Source organism: Panthera pardus, unplaced genomic scaffold (assembly GCF_024362965.1).
Source record: "Panthera pardus isolate Hobbes unplaced genomic scaffold, ASM2436296v1 HiC_scaffold_6, whole genome shotgun sequence".
Taxonomy (NCBI): Eukaryota; Metazoa; Chordata; class Mammalia; order Carnivora; family Felidae; genus Panthera; species Panthera pardus.
Window position 1 is genome coordinate 4,450,149 of NW_026526991.1, and position 17,084 is coordinate 4,467,232.

At 53.2% G+C, this 17,084-nt stretch overlaps 1 protein-coding gene across 2 annotated transcripts in view; it reads right to left on the reverse strand.

Annotated features, from left to right (window-relative positions):
* PACSIN2 (protein kinase C and casein kinase substrate in neurons 2) overlaps positions 1–17,084 on the reverse strand; it is a 132,082-nt gene that overhangs the window by 65,558 nt on the left and 49,440 nt on the right. The window contains exon 1 of one of the 2 annotated variants that reach the window (XM_053895715.1): positions 16,484–16,582. The exons of the other annotated variant lie outside the window; for it this stretch is intronic. The gene's annotated coding sequence lies outside the window, so the exon portion shown is untranslated. Of the gene's footprint in view, positions 1–16,483; positions 16,583–17,084 lie in introns of those variants that run through there. 2 annotated transcript variants of the gene reach the window in all.

Genomic DNA, 17,084 nt, shown 5'->3' on the forward strand with positions numbered 1-17,084 from the left:
TGCAGCATAACCTGGCCCAATCTCACACAACAAATGACCGTGTGGGGGGACAAAACACCACGACTTCCTTAAAAAATGGAAATAACTCGGCAAAATAAGAAAAACTAAAATAACAATGCCAGTTTGGGTAGGGCTATAGGAAAATACAAACGTACTCTAACGTTGAGGATAGGCTTCATGGAAAAATCTGGAAATCCAGAACAAGGGAGTTATCAGCCTCTGGGGAATAGGCCCCCAAGCAAATAAAGTCAGAAAAAAATAACTCGAACAAAATGTTCATCCCAGCGATATTTATAACAGCAACAACTGGAGACGAGTCAAATGCTCACAAAGTGAGAAAACAATGGTGAATTGACAAAGTGGACACCACACGGCCATTTTAAAGGACAAGCAGGTGAATCTTCTTAGGTTCACAACCGAGTACAAGTGAAAAGGCGCAGGGACATTTATCACACATAAACTTGAAAGGCAAGAGTTGCGTGTTTCCGCCTTTGTGACCCCGCGGCTTCAGCGTGAAGCAGACGCTCAGATGTTTGCAAAGTGACTGAACGTCTCAACCAACGAATAGCCGAGTCGGGGCTGACAGGGGCGGGAGGAGACCGTGTGGTGATGGAGTCGAGTGCTCCTTATTTCTGGGACACAACTTTAACGTGCACGTTTTCAGACGCGCGCATTTGTATCGGGGGAGGTGAAATCGTATTCTTCACGTGACGAAGCTGGATTCATGTTTCGAGGGAACGGGTGCGTGACGTTACGCACAGAAAAACTCACTGAACTTCAAGCTCTCGAGTACCAGGAAGGAATCCTCAGTAAGCGCTGTCCCTGGAGAGGCCGGCGGGCCACCTGTCGGCGAGGCGCGGAGGGAGAGGCGGGGTCGGGCCCCGGGGGGGGGGGGGGGGCTGCTGGACAGCCTGGCTGGTTTTGCGGGTGCCGACGTGCCCGGCAGAGCAGTGGACACGGAGTGAGGGTGTCCTCGTTCAGACACCTGGACACTCAGTGTTTGCTGTCTAATGGATTCCCGTCCCTAAGCACAGAACCTCCCTCCGCGATTAGAACGATCACGCTTCTTCCTCTGGACCGACGTTCACATCCATGGAAAAACTCAACGCGAATTCACAGGGCGGTAACAACTGAGTCGCGCCTCATGAGACACACCCTCCTCGTGTCCACACCTCCTCCCTCTCCTCCGACCCGGGCCTCCCCCGCAGCCCCCAGCGCTGGGAGCTGCAGAAAAGCCACACCTCCTGGGGGGGGGGTCCTCCTCCCCGCCCTGTCTCGGGGCAGCTCTCCCCCGCCCTCCCCAGAGGCCCCTGCGACCTCCTCCCGGGCCACCCCCCTCCCTCTCGCACAACACGGGCAAGCGGGCAGTCAGGGGCCCCTCCGCTCCTTGTGCCGCCCGGAGGCGTCGGCGCCCACAGGCCCGCCTCGCCACACACACCCCTGTGGAAGGCCGCCCCCCCCCCCCCCCCCGCCCCGTCTCCACCCCCCGGGACACGGAACCTCACTCCGCCCACCCGGCCCTCACAGCCCGCCTTCCTCCCAGAGCTGCCCGCTCTCCGGTCCTCACCCTGCCCGGTCCAACGTCCACCCGCAGCTTCCTCTCCCGTCTCTGACAGAACTGGTCAGACCGGAAGGCGAGACCATCCCGGTGTCAGAGGCGGATGCTCCCCAGGCCCCCCGGCGTCAAGTCCAACCCAGGGCGGCTTCGGCCTCCTCGCCGCCCCCTCCCCCGCCCCCCACACCGCGTGCTCCCGCCCCACAGTCTCGCCCCAGCGTCCCCCACGCTGCCTCCTGCCTCTCTCCCTCTCTTCCGCCCGGGCCCCGCGTGCTGGCCGGGGCTCCCCAGGGTTCCGACGCCCTGCTCTCTAGCGACACGCTCTACCCGAGCGAGCTCTTCCGTTCCCACCGTCGAGCCATCCTTTTCCCCTCACGGCCCCGATCTGCAGCTCCGGCCCAAAAGGCCAGACAGACGCACACGTCCGACCGCCTTCCGGACGCCTCCGCCGGGTCACCACACGGTCCCTGCAAATCACCTCCTGCCTTCCCCGAGAGCGCTCCGGTCCTCGGGTTTCCCGCATCGGGAAATGGTGCCACCGCTCACACAGCCGCTCAAGCCAGAAGGTCCTTTTCTTCCCACACCCGAGCCCCTCCTGACCCCGCCGCACATACTCGGCGCCCACGACCTGACAACACCGGGCCCTCGGTATCTCCTGAACCCTCCTCCTTCGCCATCCCCCCGACGACGGCCACCTCCGGAAAGGCCACCACCCTCTTCCGCCCAGATCGCTGACGGCAGCGGGTCTGGTCCCCCCTCCTCTCATCCTCCTGGAGGCCGCCGCCGTGCCGGACGTGTCTTCTGGAAGACGAGGTGACGCTTCCGCCTGGAACCCCTCCAAGACTCGTCAGGCGGCCGGCGGGGTCCCCCGGCCCCAACCGCCGCCCCGCCCCAGCTCACCATTCCCACCGCGCTCCAGTCGCTGTGCTCATTCGGCCACAGCGGACAACCTGTAGTGGGGGCTTAAACGTGTGAACTGAGGGTGAGTGCGTACTAGAGCGCATCAAGCCACGTATCTGGGATCATCCAGGGCGGGGCCTCCAAAGCCACAAGTGCCCCAAGTCCCGGCAGCCCGAGGGTGAAGAAGGGAGAAAGATAATAAAGCCCAAGGACGCGTCAGGGCGGGGGACGCGTCACAGGTCCCTCCTGGCTCCTGACTTGGTGACGGGAAAAGCACGCCGTGTGCCCCACCCCCCCCCACCGGGCCGTTCTCCACGTGGCCCCTCACACTCACAGGAAGTCGGCAGCCGGCCCCATCCCACACGCAGTCAAACACAGGCCGAGCCACCAAGTCACCGACCTCAGGTGGCATCACCTGACTGGGGAAGGGGCTAGCGTCATTTGTGGACCCGGCCCACTCATGCCCTCCGGACGCCACCTTCTCCCTTCTCTCTACTGTGTGGGGTGGAGGTGGGCCAGATGGCAAGGGTCTCCACGGCTCCGATTTGCTACCGCCCTGAACGTGGAAAGGGGTTATGACCTGTGCTCGCCAAAATCTCCACCAAGTCCCTATCACCCACGATTAAACACACTCAGCGGATGCGGCTTCTGCCTCACGAATGGAAGCTTTCTAGACCGGCCGCCCAGGCAGTCGCGTTCAACAAAGACTCACTTCAAGGCACTGAAGAACAAGCACTCATTGATCTGCCACCGTGTGCACCCAGCAAAGAGCCCCAGCTACGCCGCAACGCGAGAAACCGCGTGCCGGGGACCGAAGCGGCGTTATTCCAACAGAATCTCGGAATGCCCTCGCACAAGCCGTGTTCCGCGCGCGCACGCTCCTGCCAGTCTGCGGCTCCTCGCACGTCCCGCCGGCGGTCAGGGCCGGAGAGCAAGTGAGGACACGTCAGCTCATCGCCACCGCCGCCTCCCCGTTCTCTTCGGGGCGTCCTCACACCCGAGCCGCGGGACCCAACGAGCGACAGATGGCCAAGACGCGAGAGACAGCGCGCGACGAAGTTCCCGGAAACGGGGCTGTCGATCCAGGCCCCTTCCTCTCGCCTTCGCCCCCCGAGACCCTGAGAGTGCGGCCCCTCTCCCCCGGGGCCGCCGCAGCCGGCCCTCCAGCTACATCCAACACTTCCCGAAAACTCCGTCTCTCTTCTTCCTTGAGCTGCGAGTTTTCCAACTCAAGAGACACACGTGACCCCCAGAAAGGAAAAGACACGTAGGCCCAGATGAACGCCAGAAAGAGTCTTCTGGCAAAAGCAGAAGGAAAAAACATAGGATGGGTCTTGTCCTTTGTTCAGGCAAGAAAATGGGAGCATTGAACAAGGACGGACAAGATAGGGAGAGCGAGGAAGAGCCACGCAGGCCGCGGAGAGCGGTTACGAGGCCTCCGAGGTCTGTAAAGCAGGTTCCCAAGATCCAACAAAGGGCATTATTAACAACACGCATGACTCAGAGTGGCCTCAGGTCAAGCACTTCGGCGGCTTTCAGCCCTTCCACTTTGAGGCAGCCCCTTCCAGAAGGAGGACTTCCTGTGGCACAAAGGGCCTCTGTGGGCCGCTCCCCGCTGCCTCCTTTCCCGCGCAGAGCGGGGGCGCTCGGTCTTCCCTCCCTCCAAGTCAGCCCGAGCGCAGCACCTGTCCCCTACAGGGGCTGCGGCCCCGGCTGAAGGGCGAAAGTCACCCACCTGGAAACTAAGGACAGCGAGAGAGAAGCACATGGCACCCCTGGAAGCATACATCTAGAAGGTCCCTGAAACGTGCATCTAGGATTCTTCACAAGAGGCGCCGGCGTGACCTCTTCGTGGCCCAGTCACCTCGGGCAAAATACTTAAGAGGTCTGTGATGGATGCTGTTTCTCGTAACACGGAATCCAATCTCCTTGGAGCCTGTGAGGATTAAATGGCCTCTGTCTGAGACCCGGCACAGTGCCAGCGGGGGGTGGGGGTGGGGGGGTGCTCTTCGATGACAGCCAGCTACCAGAGTGAGGGTGACTACGGGCCAGCCTCGGTCAATGACGCCAGGCGCAATCACGGAGGCATCCTCCTCCTCACGGGCTTCAGAGATGCCTTGCCTCCACCACAGGGCCAAGCACTAGGACAGAATTCTGCACACGGCGCTGTGGGGACACAGGAGGGTCCACACAGAGTGCGCGGGGCTGACATTCCAGGGGGAATTCACCGGCTAGAGAAGTAGGGAAGGGCATTCCGGATGGAGGCTCCTGGGTGGCAGAGAGAAGGGGATAAACTTCAGCCCAGGGTCGCACAGGCCCTGATGGCCAAGCCCTGGGAAGCGGCTGTGACTTAGGAAGGGAGAGGGAACTGCCGAAGAGTGGCAGGGTGCCGGGGCGGGTGGGGGGGGGGGGGGGCACACCATCCAGCCTGGCGGCACGAGTCGCTCCTTACGCTGCAAGAAGACTGACTTGTGTTGCTCTGTGTGGCTCCTCTCCTCGCAACAAAAAGGAGCCCGTCCTGGTAAGAGAGTCGGCGGGAAACCACCGACTAGAAAGCACGCCTGTCACAGTCACAGCCGTCAGGAAATAAGCTGCTCGAATACTCCTCAAGCAGTGCTGTGAATACGTGCCTTTGAAGTTAAAAAACAAAACAAAACAAAAACAAAGTCATGCAAACCACAGAAGGAGTTGGTTTTTAAGTATTATGCACTTGGCTATGGTGTCACTTTCTCAAGACAGTCTTCCATTTCATTCAGATGCACCAGGCGGAGTCAAAGCAGTCCGTTCCTGGGGCGCCTGGGTGGCTCAGTCGGTTGAGTGGCCGACTTCGGCTTAGGTCACGATCTCACAGTTCGTGGGTTTGAGCCCCGCGTCAGGCTCTGTGCTGGCAGCTTGGAGCCTGGAGCCTGGAGCCTGGAGCCTGCTTTGGATTCTGTGTCTCCCTCTCTCTCTGCTCCTCCCTGCTCATGCTCATGCTCTGTCTCTCAATAATAAACATTAAAAAAAAATAAAAAAAAAAAAAAGCAGCCTATTACAGAGAAGGTACAGGGCCAGCTTGGAGACGCTATGACACGCTGACAACTGAGTTCTAACGGGACAGTGATTTCATTTTTTAAAAAGTTCACATAATACGAAGGACTCTCCAGTGGTTTGGAAAAATGAAGAGGGAACCTATCCAGCAGCAATCTGAAACTAATGAGCTACAAGCAAACACAAAACAAAGAGCTAAAGTCTCCACCAGACAGGGAGAAAGAGCAGGGCTTGAACTAGCTGTGACAGGTGCAACTTTTAGCTCCTAAACCTCATTCTCTGTACACGTAAAGTGGAGACAAACACGGCCAACCTACTTGATGGGGAAGTTATGAGACACTTAAATGACACTTCACACGTGAGTGCCGCATCTACGAGGCACTCAGGAAGTGTTCACTCTACCTGCCTGTCCCTGGTCCAGCTCCTCCGGGGCTCTCTGGCCCGCAAGGCAGATGTCACTCGAGTAAGGCAGGACTCATGTGCTCGTTCCTTAGTTATGCTACAGAAAACTCCAGGAACACAAAACAGAAAGCTGTAATATTAAGCCTCTTCTATGTTTTTTTTTCCCCAATGCTACCTGCCAAAGAAACATTTCCAGTTACCAGATTACAGAGAAGAATTAATGACCTTCCCATTTATGACAAAATACCTAATTACCATATATAATATTATCTGAGAAGCCCTAAAGAAAATGCTTTACTACCTTAACTTCAGTTATACTACCAGGCACACATCTATGCTCATATGTGCGCGCTCGCTCTCTCTCTCTCTCTCTCTCTCTCTCTCTCTCTCACACACACACACACACACACACACACACACAGACACACGCAGGCAGGCAGGCAGGAAGAGCCTATCCTGAATAAAGAGCATTTGTTGGTTTGGCTGGCTCAAGAAATAGCCAACTTTTTAAACGTTTTCCATAAAATATGTAATTTATTCCGATAAACTCAGTAAAATTATAAATGAAAACAAGGATATCTTTTACCATTTTACGTACGTTCATCCCAACGCTCTAAAAACGTGGACTTTCTTTTACTTATTTTTTGATTTTTAATTTTTTTTACTGTTCTTAAAGCACGGACTACGCGAGCGCCGCGAAACCTTGCTGGGGGCTGGGGTAAGGAAGGGAGCAGAGCGAGTCCGGGATCAGAGACCAGCCCTGCAGTCCGGGAGCTCACAGTGCAGCCGGAAAGAGGAGACAAGGTCACACCTGACTCGGGGACACAGAGGAGAGAAGACGGAGGCCAGGGCACGGGGGAGGGGTGGGCGGGACAGCAATGTGGAAGAGGAAGGGGGAGGCCTGCGGCCGGGTGAGAGTGAGCACGTGGTACTCCAACCGAGGCATGGGCTCCGAGGCTGGACACAGACCGACGCGGGCACCCGACGCCCACCGGGGCACGGGTGGCCGTGCCGCGGCACCCGCCGTCTACATTGCCGATGACTTCAGCTTATTTCAAAATCGGGGTTTAAGGGGCACCTGGGTGGCTCGGTCAGTTGCGCATCCGACTTCCGCTCGGGGCATGATCTCGCGGTCTGTGAGTTCGAGCCCCACGTCGGGCTTCTGCGCTGGCGTGGTGGAGCCTGCTTCGGATTCTATGTTTCCCTCGCTCTCTGCCCCTCCCCCGTTCACACTCTCTCAAAGGTACACAAATGAACATTAAAAAAATATCTATGTATATAAACATACGTACATACACACGTATGTTTAAGAGTAGGTGATTACCCAGAAAAACAGTCCAGAAGGTTACGTACCAAAACGTGAACTGCTTCATTCAACAAAGAGTACTGAAGGCCGACGAGGCTCCAGGCACGGGGGAGGCAAGGCACGTGGGGCACGGGGGTGAAGGGGTGAGACAGTCCCCGCTGACGTCGCGGGGGCCAGAGCGCTTCCAGACAGACCAGGAGGTAACGCAGTGCCAGGCGGTGTTGGGGGGGGGGGGGGGGGGACAGAGTGTTGGGATCTACTGTAGACAGCATGGCGGTCAGCGAAGGTTTTCCTGAGAAGGAGACACTTGAGCAAATAGTTGAATGAATGCTAACATTTATTCACACCCCTCCAGACGGTGGAACGTGTGAGTTTGGGAGGTGGGTTTTTTTTTTTTTGTGTGTGTGTGTATGTCTGTATTTCTTAATTTTTCTGCCCTAAGAATATTGGTTGGGTCTCCTTTGAAAATTCAAAAGGAAAATAAGGCAGCACCGAGGCACCCAAGATTTCTGGTAAAGGAGTCCATGTCCCTTATCTTCAAGTCACCGATAATCGGCCCAGTGTCACTCACGGTCGCTCAGCACAAGCGCCCACACTGCCTTTCCTCTTCTGTGACTTGAAGCCCCGGCCCCTCTGATGCTTCCTGACTTCACTTCCCCAGCACAGACCTCTCCCCTGAGCTCCACTCCGGCACAGCCCCAAGCACTGGCTCAGCATCAACTCCTCGGCACCCCACGGGCCTGTCTGACACACTGCCCGAAACTCAGCCCTGGCTCCTCCCGCCTCGGACAGGTTCTCACCCAGTCTTCCTCCTTCAGTAAAGAGCCCCATCACCTACGCAAGCTGCTTCCTTAAGACAAATGCCTCCATGCCACCCCGCTGCCTCTCCTGCCCTCACACCCCACATCTCAGCTCTGCCTCGAAACAGGGCCACGGTGTGGTCACCTCACACGATTTCTGCTTCGGCTAGCCTGGGTCAAGCCAGCGAACTTACAACTTGCCAAGAGCTGCCGGCCGTGTGCCGGAAAATGCTAATCACCGATCTACGCTCCCCTCCCTGACCTACGAGGTCCCCCGCACACTGGTCCCGGCTTCCACCTCCGGCGTCAGTTCCTTCCAACCCCGACCCCTGCCTGGCTCCTCCAGCTACAATGACCTTCCTGTGGGCCTCCAAATGCACCAGGCTTAGGCCTACCTTCACACCTGCTCCTCTGCCAGGAACACCCCTCCTGCAGGCTCTACAGGTTTTGCTGCCTCAAATCATCACACATCTGCTCACATATCACCTTCTTTTAAAAAGCCTAACCCGTCCCCATTCCTCGGACACATCAGCCCCTAAACTCGGCTTTATTTTTTAAATAACACTCAGGCTCCCAGGCCAAATTATGTATTTATAAACTGTCTCTCTCCAGCCACAAGAACGCAAGTTCCTGAAGAACGAGAACTGTGTCTACTTCACCCCTGCATCCTCAGCACTAATGCACAACAGGAGCGAAAATAAACACGTCTGGAATGAACGAGTCAAGGAATGTGCTAGGCTCTGGCACAAACACAGAGTATGACAGGACAGGCTTCTGTTTTCAGCAGCAAGGCAAACCGGATATCTTAATGAGTTTCCCACTGAAAAAACTGAAAAGCTGAATAAAATAGAACTGCATCACTTTATTATACTCCAAAATATAATAAAGGAATCCAAAGACACGAAAAAGGCAAATCTGAAGAAGAAATATAAGGAGGGGGCGCCCGGGGGGCTCAGTCGGTTAAGCGTCTGACTTCGGCTCAGGTCATGATCTCACAGTCCCTGAGTTCAAGCCCCACATTGGACTCGGTGCCGACCGCTCAGAGCCTGGAGCCTGCTTCGATTCTGTGTCTCCCTCTCCCCCCACAAAATGAACATAAGAAAAGAAAAGAAAAGAAAAGAAAAGAAAAGAAAAGAAAAGAAAAGAAAAGAAAAGAAAAGAAAAGAAAAGAAAAGGGAAGAAAAGAGAGAAGTAGATAAGTCACCTTTCCTTCTGAGGTAATAAAGAGAGACAAAGAAAGAAAATAAAAAACAAAGATTAAAGACTTGGAAAAAACAGTGAAGCCTAACTTAACATCTAAGAAAGTTCCAGAAGGAGACAACCGTTTTTAAAGTTTATTTATTCATTTATTTTTGACAGAGAGAGAGAGAGAGAGAGAGAGAGAGGGAATGCATGCACACACAAACAGGGGAGGGGCAGAGAGAGAGGGAGACACAGACTCCAAAGCAGGCTCCAGGGTCCGAGCCGTGAGCACAGAGCCCGATGCGGGGCTCAAACTCATGAACCATGAGATCATGACCTGAGCCAAAGTTGGACGCTTAACCAACTGAGCCACCCAGGAGGCCCCAGAGAATTTAATTTCTAAACTGAGAGAGAAAATGGAGGTGGAGGGCATGACGGAACTCAATCGAAACAAAAGACCAAAACAAAATAAAACAAAACACCTCACCAGAACTGTAGCAAACAGAAAGCACAGGAACAAGAAAAGGCTGCTTCTTATCACCACTTCTAATCGAACTATACTGGAGGCACTGGCCAGTGCAATAAGGAAACTCAGTAAAATGAGAAAAGAAGAAACAAAGCATCACTATTCGTAGACGCTGTGGTTTTAGCAGGGCTGAAGGGCACCGGAAGGACATCCAGAGCAAGGGCTCTCAGCCACCACCGACGAGCTAGCTAAGCGCAGGGCCGGGGGCTCCAAGCATTCGCTTTCATCTACCACGAGGGAGGAACCACTTACTTTCCCGACGAAGAAATGAGACTCAGGGAAGCTAAAATCTCGTGCCCAAGGCCACCTGGCAAGTAAAGGGTTGGTTTTGCAATTAAGTCTATCTGTCCCCAAAGCCTAACCACGGTGGCTGCCAGAGAGAGAGACAAACCGCAGGATAAGCACCGTGGGTCCTCTCTCGGGTGACCGCCAGTACTCCCGAGCACAAACAGAAGACGAAAGGCAGGGAGGGAGCGAGCGAGCAGGCGCTAGGTCTGCGGGCTGCAGAGGAACGCTCAGGCGGGGAATGACATTCTGCAGGGAGAGGGTGCGGACGCGAAGGTACAACGGTACCTTCAAAGGGGTAGGATCAAAGGGGGGTGGGAGAGGAGAAGAGGGAAGAGCTAGATACCAGGAGGCAAAACCGGTGCCAGAGGCTGGGCCCCTTGGAGGCCACGCTAGGGATCTGGGCTCCTCTGGAAGGCGGCGGGGAGGGACCTGGTCAAGGTCCGGGAAGGAAAAGTTCCCTCCGACGGAGAGTGGAGCCCAGACCACGGAGCCTCTGAGAGCCGAGCCGCCCAAGCCACCAGCCACCGCACACGTGAGCTGCAGCTAGTACACCTGACGAACTGTCCCCTTCGTCACAGCGACTCTTCATTCATTTTCGCATAAACAGCCACGTGTGCTTAGCGCAGTGCGGCTCTACAGGTTAGAGAGGAAGCAAGAGAAACGGTTAGGAGACCGGGACAGAGGACGGTCAGGAAGAACAGAGGACTTCGCGAACGAGTATCCCAGGAGGGGGGGTGGGTAACGGGGATTAAAAATTCCTAATTTTGGAGGCAAGGTAGAAAGTCATGCCGCAAAGGAAAACAGAAGGTTCAGAAGAAAGAACTGGTTTCGGATGAAAATGACTGGTTTGGGCCTGATAAGTCAGAGGCGCCTGCAGGGCATCCACACGTGTGCCACGGGCCAGCCACGTCACACCCCAAGTGCGGCAGACGCCTTCTGACGTCCCTGCCTCCGCACACACGGTTTCCTCCAGCTCCCTTGTGTGCCTGACAGGCCCCTCTCTCTGAAACCCACCAACAAACTGTGAAGTTTTCCCCAACCTCCCCCACCCCGCACAGTAGAATAAGGCCCCTCCAGGCCTATAAAAATATTCATCACCCTGGCATTTGGAAGTCTCTAGCCCAATGGACTGCGAGCTCTTCAGGGGCAAGAACTCAGTCTCTACCATCACGCACCCCAGGGCCCTAGCACAAGACAGGAGGCACACTCAGGGGACGAGAGGCTCTGCCAAGTGGGTGAACTGAACGTATGAACGCACGCAGGCACAAACGAGCCAATCACCCGGAGCAGCCACCCAGCAGCCCGGTGACCTGTCTCCCCGGGTGGTCCCCTAATGGACAGTTGGAAATAAGCACGGAGCTCGCTCAGGTGGCCGCACGGCCATCACTGAAAGCAGTCAGGTGCCGGGGTGACCACGGTCTACGTGAGCCTCGCAGGGACAGCAGCCACCATCCCGGACTCGCATTCTTCGGCCTCGGCGGTCTACTGGCTGCTCCTGGGAGGAAACGTAAGGCTTGGAGCTCAACATCGACCGTGCAAAGACTTCTCCCCCGCAAGTGGCCCCGCTGCTTCTCTGCACGGCCTCGGGACCTTCCTTGCTGCATATGACACACTCCCTGCACAGTGCAGGCCAGACCTAAGTGAGCCTGCACGGAACAGGCTCACAGGCGGTGAGTTACCAGAACACTTCCGCTTTCCAGCTCAACAGATACTAGGTCATCGGACCACTGTGCCCTGTGCTATGTTTTCTTCGTGTGTCAGTTCATAGTGAAAAGAACCATAAAGAGGTCACTTTGTCGTCCCCGAGCTGCCCTGTGCCTCATTTATCTTGCTGTACTAGCCCTACCGGTACTGAACACAAAGACAGAATTCCAAGTTGGGAAGGTCAACGTTTTATTAGCCTATTAATTACACCAACAACGTCTTGTCAAATAGGCAAAATCATTCTCCCCTGATCCCCCTTAAGGACTCCACTGTGGAACAGTCCTGGTGGGAAACAAGACTGAGTAGGAAATTCACTGCACTGGCTTCATGGGGGGGTAAAAAACAAAAAAGGAAATTTTAGCCCCTTACTATTATGACGGCTGTAATATGTGTGCCACTGGCACACATTTCATATTCAGGATACTTTCCGTGAGACTCTTTAAGTTAACCAAAAAGAGAACGATATGCTTCACGAGTCCACATACAGAGTCACTTCTTTTGATTCACTGATGACAGAATCTAATGAGAAAAAAATTGAGGCCAGATTCCCAGGGCTAGAGGAGACATTAAATAAGCACCCAGTCTGTCACCTGGTGCCCACGCAGAATGCAAGATGCAAATGCACTTAGACCAGCCTGGTGACACAGGACTACAGTGCCTTCAAAGGCAACTTCTGTGGAAAGGGGACCTCTGCAACTCGTTTATTCATTCAAATCCACGGTCCATGTTTTCCATGATTATTTCCCCTCATATTGTGTGTCACACACACACACACACACACACACACACACACTCTCTCTCTCTCTCTCTCTTTCTCTCTCTCTCTCTCTCTCTCTCTCTCTCTCTCTCTCTCTCTTTCCTCTTTACCTGGCTCTAGGACCTATGATCTAGCTGGGATACTGGAAAAAGGTTTTCCAAGATGACCACTCAGAGCTGTCCTGGAGAGAAGCCCCGGACAGAGACGGAAGTGAGGAAGGCCCATGCCGGCAGCACAAAGTCTCAGAGGCTTCTGGGCCAAAAGCGGCCCCAGGGGCCATCCTCAACCCCTCCTCGGTCTGCAGCAAAGCCAGCACCATACCTGTTTCACATCTTTAAATTCTCACGTATACCAGAGTCCACACTAATGTGAGCGGGAGCCAGGAGCAAGGAGGAATGCCAGTTACCTACTGACTAGGGCAATGGTATGTAAATTATATATTTACAGATACATGTATTTACATACACAGTTACGAATATACACACATATATATTAAGAAAGCCAATTACATATGAAGAAAAGGAAACAATGTACCGAAAATATGACAGCAAAGGTAAAATGCTAACTGGGGAGCCAAGGGAACTAAATTATGGGAGAAGCGAACCAAGCCACTCCCTGCTCACCCTTTCTTTAACCCCTGGGTGAGGTCACCTGGCTCTGCCACTGAAAGCAGCAGCTTCTCAAGGATAATGACAAAAGCACCTGCCAGAACAGGAGGGAAACACAGCGCCAAACCTCCGCGTAAAAACACTGCTCACGTGTCCTACTCACTCTTAGGGTTTATAAATTAAAATAGGCATAAAGTTACTGATCACAATTCCAAATACGAGTAAAGTATTTATAAAATGCCTGTTTCTGGGGGCACTGGGTGGCTCAGGGGGTGAAGCGTCTGACTCTTGATTTCCGCTCAGATCACGATCTCAAGGTCCGTGGGTTCGAGCCCCACGTCAGGCTCCATGCTGCTGGTGTGGAGCCTGCTTGGGATTCTGTCTCCTTGTCTCTCTGCTCCTCCCCTGCTCTCTCTCTCTCTAAAAATAAACGTTTTTTAAAAATTTTTTAATAAAAAAGAAAAAAAGAAGAAAACGCCTATTTCCCTGTAGCATATTTGTTTCAGAAATTCTTGAAGGCATATACTCTTAAATACTTCAAAAAATACAGATAAGTACTATTCTGTGAGCCTCTACAAGGGATTGGAGGTGGCTTTGGACAGTGGGAGCATATCAGGGTCTAAGAACAGTTAGTTACCTACTGCTCTCGGTAGGTCTCTATTTGCATCTAATTCGCATACCTGAATTTCAGGATTCAAATCCCATTTTTAGGAGAGACTGTTTTAATTGATTCTGGAAAGTTGTGAGTGAATTCCACTGTTATATATTAAATTGTTACCCTTTTTTTTTTTAAATGATAACCTTTTGTTTTAAAGTTTGCCACATTCCAAAACGTAGGCTGTAACTCCCTCAGAGGGACCAAGATGTCCCCAGGCTTGAGGTTTGTTTTTTGTTTTTTTTCCCCCCACATCCTCAAGAATCCTCTTTCAAAGAACCAAGTACTTTTGTCTGTTTCTTGTATTCTTGTGAACTTATTAAGTTTGGATCTCTGGGGGCACCTGGGTGGCTCAGTCGTTGGAGGCGTCTGACTCTTGGTTTCAGCTCAGGTCATGATCTCACAGTTCCTGAGTTCGAGCCCTGCATCAGGCTCGTGCTGACAGCAGGGAGCCTGCTTGGGATTCTCTCTCCCTCTCCCTGCCCCTCCCTCCCTCCCTCCCTCTCTCAAAGTAAATAAATAAACTTTTAGAAGTTTGGATTTCTCAGCTAGCAGGTGATCATATGAGGTATACTTATAACACTTATAACAGGCCTGGTTTAGGGGCGAAGCAAGAACTCTATACCATAGAGAACTCTAGTTTTAAGAAGAAATCGCTCTCAGAGACAGAAATGTCAGCTCGCTTTGGGCTTCAGGTAATTCACTATAGACCTGTACCAGCTGGTGCTGGCTTTGGGAAATTGCTGCAAAAAAGCTGAATACTTGAAAATGAGACAAATGAAAACGGCCTCATCAGAAGAGAAAAGCCATTCTTGACCAAGTCCTATTAATCGTGAGATAATGTGTGGAGAAAGCAGGGAGAAGAGAGGCCAGTGGCCCACAAGCTACCAACAACAAGCTGTGTGACCTTGGCCAAGTCAACAAGGCGTGTCGCATTGCCTCTGGCTTCATTCCTTTGCTTTAAAAAAAAAAAAAAAAAAAAAAAAAAAAAAAAGAAGGGCCTGACTATACTGCCCGCAAGAGCCACTGCAACCCAAAATATCATGTTCCCATCTCTTTATGCCACCAAATGAATAGCAGAATTATGTGGCGGGACGAAACAGAGGACTAATGATGTATAAAAAGCGGGGGGGAGGGGAGGCTTATTTTTATTACGGGCATCAATCTCAGACCTGCAAGACATGTTTCAGTCTGAGGTTATGACACCTCTCTGTTACTTTCCATAAACACAGCATTCAAAGTTCATCTAGAATTCAGTAAGATATCTTAGTGTGAAGAAGGAAAAGAGTTTGGGGAGCTACCCAGAATTACAACAGCAAGGGCAAAACCTGTGGACCTCATTAAGGTCTGAGGGAAATAGTATATATTTGGGAGATTTCTAAAAACAGGAAAGCACATTGGGGCGCCTGGGTGGCTCAGTCGGTTAAGCGTCCGACTCCGGCTCAGGTCATGATCTTGCAATTTGTGGGTTCGAGCCCCACATCGGGTTCTGTGCTGACAGCTCGGAGCCTGGAGCCTGCTTCTGACTCTGTGCCTCCCTCTCTCTCTGCTCCTCCCCCACTCATGCTCTGTCTCTCTCTCTGTCTCAAAAATAAATAAAAATATTAAAACAAAAACCAAAAAACAGGAAAGCATAACCCTGAAAGTGTCTGAAATACGCAAATCGTACAAGGTGACGGCCTAACAAGAAAATATGCTTCTCTGTGTGGCACAGGCTGAGCCAGCAGGGCACTTTCTGGAGAACAGAAAGGACCCGGACGCTGCCTTTCTAATGTTCACGGCGACAGGTAATCCAAAAAGTATATTCACTTTGCGATCGATCACTCAAGCGCCGGGAGCTTAAAAGCCCTTCTAACCAGAAGCACTTTGAGTACTGCATACACAATAAGGAGGAAGCCACAATTTTTTAATTCCAGAACACGACTTCCAAGATAGGAAACAACGCAATACGCACACGAGGGCTGCTCGGTTATGGAAACAATGGAGCTTTTTGCCCTCCGCTATCCGCTAAAAATAAAAACACAGGGGCTAGTGACGGCAGTCAGGAGGGGCCGAGCGCACAGGGTCCGGCTGCGGGGAGGAATAAGAAAGAACTTGACGGAGGAGGGCGGGGGGGGCCCTTGGAGCGAGCCACAGGCTAATTGTGGGAGTCTGGGGCAGGCGGCGGTGAAACAATTAGTGTCAACCAGAGAAGCGAATTCGGTCGCCTCTTCTCACAAGTCCCATTTTCATGTCTGCAGGTTAGATTTGGCTGCGAAGAAAAGAAACGGCAGCACGCAAAGACAGAATGTGCCCGACGGCAGGAGAAGGAACCAACCCCTGCCAGCAGTTAACTCAAGGAACTCATTTAGCTACCCGGTAAGAAAAAAAAATACAGCTGGGAGTGTGTAACCTGGTCCAAGCCAGGCCCAAGTTTCCCATTTATTCCATCTATTTGGGAATGAAGCATGCATGTGTGCTCTAAAACCAGAGTCAAGATGATAAAGCCCAACCTTTCATTTGTCTCGGCCAAAAATCTATTCACCAAGCAAGAAATCAAACATTTACTCCGACATTTTCGCAAAGCATTTCGGAGAGAACACTCCACGCTAGTTCGGTTCCTGTTGAACCGGGTGAACGTTTCCATCGAGAAGCTCTAAGACGAGGTGTGTTTAAAAGGTGAGATTTCCGTTAAACCCAAGCACCCGGGGGGGGGAAAAAAATCAATGACAACTCTGCTCTTACAAAGGTCTCCCCTCAAGGAAATACACGCCTCAGATGGCACACTCACGTTTTTCTGTCAGACGCCAGCTTCGACTGCCTCCCTCTGCAGCTCAGCCTCCCTCCGTACCTGCCTCCTCCCGGCCCTGCTGGTGTGTCTGACCTCCGGCTCCCCGCCGAATTCTCCCGGCGCATTTCATCATTTCCTGTTGGCTGCCGACTCCTGGCAGCGAGATAAGGTCGGGCCTCCACGCTGCAGGCACCCTCCGGGCACCAGGTCCGCAGACCTCCGCTCCGGGCCCGCTGGGACCCTCACGGAAGCGCTTTCTTTTCAGAAAGCGGCCCAACAGAAATCTCAGTACTCGAGAGAAAGTCAGAGGAGATCTGAGGACAAAAGGCATAGGACCCTCCCCAAATCAACCTGTCCATCGACTGAGTGACACTGCACACGACAGCCTTAGGATCCGTTGCGGTTGGGATCCTTCCGGGTAGGAGCAGAGAGACCTGCGCTGGAGCTGAGGGGCCGGGAGTCACGGGAGATCATGGGACAGGGACTTACTTGCAGGGGATGATCTTACATGGTCCCTACACGTAAAACTCAACTTCTCTTTGGGACTCCATAGAGCGAGGCGAAAGCGGCTCAACAGCTGGAGACCCCGGCCTCTCAGCAG